Here is a 6,345-nt window from a genome sequence, read left to right on the forward strand (position 1 = left end):
GTGCATAAATAAAGTGTTGAATGATGTATATAGTTTTTTTGTTAAAATTTAGATGCTGCAAATAGTTGAAGAGCATTGCACTACTCATTCTAACATATTGTCCATCAACTGAATAGTATACAGTGCATAGCAACACTAACCTCGATCCCTCAATAAAAAGTAGCAACACCTTAGTATGCCATGCCATATAAAAATGTAGCAATATGTATAAACCTGGTGAAAAAAGTCATACAACTTTAATTTGCAAGCTATACATGAACTCTAGCATGTACACTGACCGAGCCTAGCTAACTAAGGAGTAATAAGTTGTGCGTAAGCATGGAATTACATAATTATCTGGCATTGTCTATTGTTCTGAATATGCATCAACTCTAGCATAAAGTATATGGACTGGCGCTAGGTAACTGAGGAATAATAAATTATGCGTAAGCATGGAGTCACATAACTATTTGGCATTGTGTAGTGTTCTGAAAGAACCACAAGAAAGATCTTGAATGCCTCGTCCAATCCATTTGTCAAATAAAAAGAGAGAAATGTGTATGAATACTTTTAAGCATTAAACACTAAAGATAAAAAAATTATAGCAGATTATAAACTAATGGTTCTATTCACAAAATAAAATAAAATAAAATAAAAAAGCTCAAAAGAAAAAACACAGATGATTCAAAACATGTAAAGTGTAGCATTGCTGGAAACACTAGACCAAAGACTACCTTTAAACTTGAGTTTACAACAAAGATTAAATATGATAATTAAAATGAAAACATAAGGTGGAAAATAACAAGTACGTACTTTGTTTATTGGTACCTGATTATAGATGTGGTCTCTATTATGATGGGCAAGACTTCCATGAAAGACAAAAAACACATCCAAGTACTAACATCTTGGATAATATAGGTCTAGTATTGACTGCTGGACAACATGAATCATTCCATGGTTGAGTGCATATATCAATAATCATCTTTCTCTTTTTTAGTAACATTCAGAAGTCCCCTCAATTGCATTTGCAAAAGATCACACCTTTCCTGATATGCTGAAGTCAATGTTGGAATTGGGAAGCTATGATGATATGGAATCAATACACTACTTGTTGGACCAGTGTAGCATGCAAGAAGCCCGGAAAAAAAGGCAGCATTGTTAGAACGTATATAAGCTAACTCAAACAATTTTAGGGATAGCCAATTGGAAATCCAAGTCAAATCACTCGCACTTACACATCTGCATATACCAATCTTTCGCCCCGAGAGTGTCATACCAGATAAGCTAAAAATGGAAATAAAACTAATCCTTGCTATGAAGCAAATCAACCAGAGGTATGGAAGGCACATGTGTTATTCTTGCACTTGTAACTAAACGTGACAAAAATGCATAACAAAAAATGAAGACCTTTTATATAAAAGAGTCAAAATTACCACCAAATATGAATGACAAAAAAGTAAAAGAGAAAAGGGTAAATCATACTTCAAGAACCCTCATGAATGCTACACATTAATTTATAGGGGTGATCCATGTGGTTTTGGGTCGGAAAGCACAGTAGGCAGGAGCACATTAATCTTGACCTTGAAGATGCTGATGTACACGATCCACTTTCTTCGAGACTGCATCTTCCTGGGCGGAGGAGCCATGACAGCCCCATCTCCTCCTTCCCCTCCTCGAACCCTAGTGCATCTCCCCCCGTCATCTGCACGAATTCAAATCAAGAACTACCACCGATGAAGGGGACACTTGAGAGGGTGCCAAGGTGGAGGAGGGAGTGGTTGACCTAGTGGTGTTGGCCAAGAAAGGGGGCTAGAGAGGAGCAGATGATAGTTGTCACCTGATCTGGATAGGATTCGTTGTTGTAGCGAATCCCCCTTTGACCATGGCGAATCCCCTCGAGCGGCGGATCCCCTCGCGCGCCTCGCCTCCCTCCCATGTTGGATCCCCTCGCACACCTCGCCTCCCTCCTGTGTTGGTTCCCCTCGCGCTCCTCACCTCCCTCCTGCGCCGGATCGATCCCCACCTGCGCATTGGCTAGATCGACGTAGACCGTCCGCGCCGTCGCATCCTCTTTGTATCGAGTGCCTCACCTAGATCCCTCGAGTGAACAATTTTTCTTATGAATGTAGCAAGCCAACACTAGAAGATTTGACATAAATGGGCCTGCATGGCATCCAAAAAAAGCCCAGTCAACCACATGTATTGAAAAAAGTCATGAGAATAGTGACCCATTTAGGACAGGTGGGCTAAGTTGCGGTAAACTAGAGCTGAAACAAATATCTGACAGACAAAATGATCTAAATGCGAAATTCGACGACCGGAATCACTCGTGGTTTGAGAGAGCTTGGTAGTGTATGCATATTTTTTCTTGGGTATCTTGGAAAAAATCTAAGTATCACACATACGCATTATTGTCTTATGGTGATGAAGCACAATGGACATTTTATCCTCAAGAGAGGGGTTGCATGCATATACCAACATGTCCAACGTCTCAATAAAAGGATTCAAAACAAAATCTCACATGTTTCGACAAAAAATCGTCGCTATAAGTTGGTAGGTTATAGCATCATGCTTGGCTTACTATATTAGCATCGAATAGTTATCACGGCAATAATGAATATATCTACCTCGTAAGACTATAACAAGTTAATTACTAATGAAAAAGTTGTCGAAGCATGTCAACGTTGGATCTAGTTTTGAAAATCTTGCCGCAAAACCTAACTGGTGAAAACAGATTGCCAATCAGATTGACAGATCGAGAGAGAAAACTAATTTCACGAACAAGAACAATACGGGTGATGCCATACTGTTTCTCACATTGGTGTTTTTGTTGCATGCATGTGTGAGATAGGATATTGTGCCACGTGATAGACTTAGGTTACGATACTATGGTCCTTCTGTGTGGAAAATACCACTAAAGGCGTCATATGGATAAAAAACTTTTTATTCGATGGCAAAATGAAATCTATCTAGTTACTAAGCTCCCACGATTTCATGGCCTCCTGTGGCTCGGGAGTTGTGGAGGGCATTTCTAGGCCCGTTTGTCATTGTGTACCTTCTTTTTTTCGCTTGACACTAACGACACGACATGCAGCAGCCTTGCAACACCCCTTGCCACTACACCATGATAATCCCCAAATGCAGGGAATCATCGTAGCAATTCCCAATGGTGGAAGTGATAAGTATGGAGTGTCGAACCCACAAGGAGCTAAAGGTAAGATCAATATTCTCTCAAGTCCTATCTGCCACTAATACGACTCTACTGACACCGAAAGTTTGCTTCCAACTAGAAACGAGAAATAAAACTACGTTGTGGGTATGAAGAGGATAACTTTGCATGGTATCAGAGAGATAAAATATATAAAAGTAGGGGCTGTTATCATAAAGTTAGAATATATTACTAAATATTATAAATAGCGAGTGTGGAATAATGATGGGCCGGTGTGCGGAATTATCCTAGGCAATCATTAACAAGACCGGTAGTCGTCATTGCAATCTCATATGAGAGAGAGGCATAAGCTAACATACTTTCTATTCTTGGATCATATGCACTTATGATTGGAACTCTAGTAAGCATCCGCAACTACTAAAGATCATTAAGGTAAAACCCAACCATATCATTAAAGCATCAAGTCCCCTTTATCCCATACGCAACAACCCCCTTACTCGGGTTTATGCTTCTGTCACTCAAGCAACCCACTATAAGCGAATCATGAACGTATTGCAACACCCTACATCGGGAATCCCTCACGCTTGCACGACACGTAGGGCACAATAGGATAGCACCAAAAAACATACAACTCATACCAATCTAGATCATCAATCAACCCAAAGACAAAAGGATATCTACTCAAAACATCATAGGATGGCAACACATCATTGGATCATAATATGTGGCATAAAGCACCATGTTCAAGTAGGGATTTGAAGGAAATATGCCCTAGAGGCAATAATAAAGTTATTATTTATTTCCTTATATCATGATAAATGTTTATTATTCATGCTAGAATTGTATTAACCGGAAACACAATACATGTGTGAATACATAGACAAACAGAGTGTCACTAGTATGCCTCTACTTGACTAGCTCGTTGATCAAAGATGGTTATGTTTCCTAACCATAGACATGAGTTGTCATTTGATGATGTGATTGACTTGACCCATTCCGTTAGCTTAGCACTTGATCGTTTAGTTTGTTGCTATTGCTTTCTTCACGACTTATACATGTTCCTATGACTATGAGATTATGCAACTCCCGTTTACCGGAGGAACACTTTGTGTGCTACCAAACATCACAACGTAACTGGGTGATTATAAAGGTGCTCTACAGGTGTCTCCAAAGGTACTTGTTGGGTTGGCGTATTTCGAGATTAGGATTTGCCACTCCGATTGTCGGAGAGGTATCTCTGGGCCCTCTCGGTAATGCACATCACATAAGCCTTGCAAGCATTGCAACTAATGAGTTAGTTGCGGGATGATGTATTACGGAATGAGTAAAGAGACTTGCAGTAACGAGATTGAACTAGGTATTGAGATACCGACGATCGAATCTCGGGCAAGTAACATACCGATGACAAAGGGAACAACGTATGTTGTTATGCGGTTTGATCGATAAAGATCTTCATAGAATATGTAGGAGCCAATATGAGCATCCAGGTTCCGCTATTTGTTATTGACCGGAAACGTGTCTTCATCATGTCTACATAGTTCTCGAACCCATAGGGTCCGCACGCTTAACGTTACGATGACAGTTATATTATGAGTTTATATGTTTTGATGTACCGAAGGTTGTTCGGAGTCCCGGATGTGATCAAGGACATGACGAGGAGTCTCGAAATGGTCGAGACATAAAGATTGATATATTGGAAGCCTATATTTGGATGTCAGAAGTGTTCCGGGTGAAATCGGGATTTTACCGGAGTACCGGGAGGTTACCGAACCCCCCCAGGGGCTTAATGGGCCTACATGGGCCTTAGTGGAGATAGAGGGCAGCAAGGGAAGTGTGGGGCGCGCCCCCCAAGGCCCAAACCGAATTGGTTTAGGGCAAGGGGGGCCGGCCCCCTCTTTCCTTCTCCCCCTCTTTCTTTCCTTCTCCCGAATCCTATTCCAACTAGGAAAGGGGGGAGTCCTACTCCCGGTGGGAGTAGGACTCCTCCTGGCGCGCCCTCTCCCTGGCCGGCCGCAACCCCCCTGCTCCTTTATATACGGGGGCAGGGGCACCCTATAGACAACAGTTGATCTCTTGATCTCTTAGCCGTGTGCGGTGCCCCCTCCACCATAGTCCACCTCGATAACACTGTAGCGGTGCTTAGGCGAAGCCCTGCGTCAGTAGTACATCAACATCGTCACCACACCGTCGTGCTGACGAAACTCTCCCTGAACACTCGGCTGGATCGGAGTTCGAGGGACGTCATCGGGCTGAACGTGTGCTGAACTCGAAGGTGCCGTACATTCCGTACTTGATCGGTCGGATCGTGAAGACGTACGACTACATCAACCGCGTTGTGCTAACGCTTCCACTTTCGGTCTACAAGGGTACGTAGACAACACTCTCCCTTCTCGTTGTTATGCATCACCATGATCTTGCGTGTGCATAGGAATTTTTTTGAAATTACTACGGAAACCCAACAGCTGGCATGTCCCATACAGCTATTTTACTGTGTTAATATAAGAATGCCGCCGGAAAATTGAAGCAATGCCACTGTTAAAAGTAAATTACATTTTTTAACAAATGTTGTTTCAAGAGAATGTCTCTGTTAATATGAATCAATGCAACCGTTTTAGAAATGCTACTGTCCTACTTTGTTTTCCATCCAAGATAAGTTACATGCTTCTTTCCGTCACCGTTTGTTTCATCCTCCTTTATCGGCAAGTAATTGTTTCCTTTTTTGCCTCTGTTAAAATAGGGGTATCGATTCAACTTGTTGCTATTGCGACATTTTGCTTCGCTACTCGAAACACTTATGTTTTAAGAGTGTTTTGTGCAGTTCAACTTGAATGTCACACCGGTGACTTTGCTTAATTTGGTGGAACTGCACAAAAGGAGATCGAGATTTGTTTCCAGTCTTCGTGGCGAGTTGTTTCAAATCTTGGTCTCAACCACATGATGTGCAGTGTGCTTTGAGATGTTGTGCTACTTGTTTTGGTACTGTTTTAAATAAATGTTGAATTGAAGCTATTGTATTGCTGTCTTTTCCCATTAAGTAGTGAACAAAAATGGGACCAACCCAGACATGATGCTTGTTGCTTTGTTACAACAAATTCAGCATCACCCCCTTTATAAGCCAGTAATTGATGCCACTCTCAAAATTAACTACTGAATCTTATTTCAAAACTGCAACACTTGTTAGGGATTGGCGGGATTAC

This window comes from Triticum urartu, chromosome 5 (genome assembly GCF_003073215.2).
Source record: "Triticum urartu cultivar G1812 chromosome 5, Tu2.1, whole genome shotgun sequence".
Classification (NCBI taxonomy): Eukaryota; Viridiplantae; Streptophyta; class Magnoliopsida; order Poales; family Poaceae; genus Triticum; species Triticum urartu.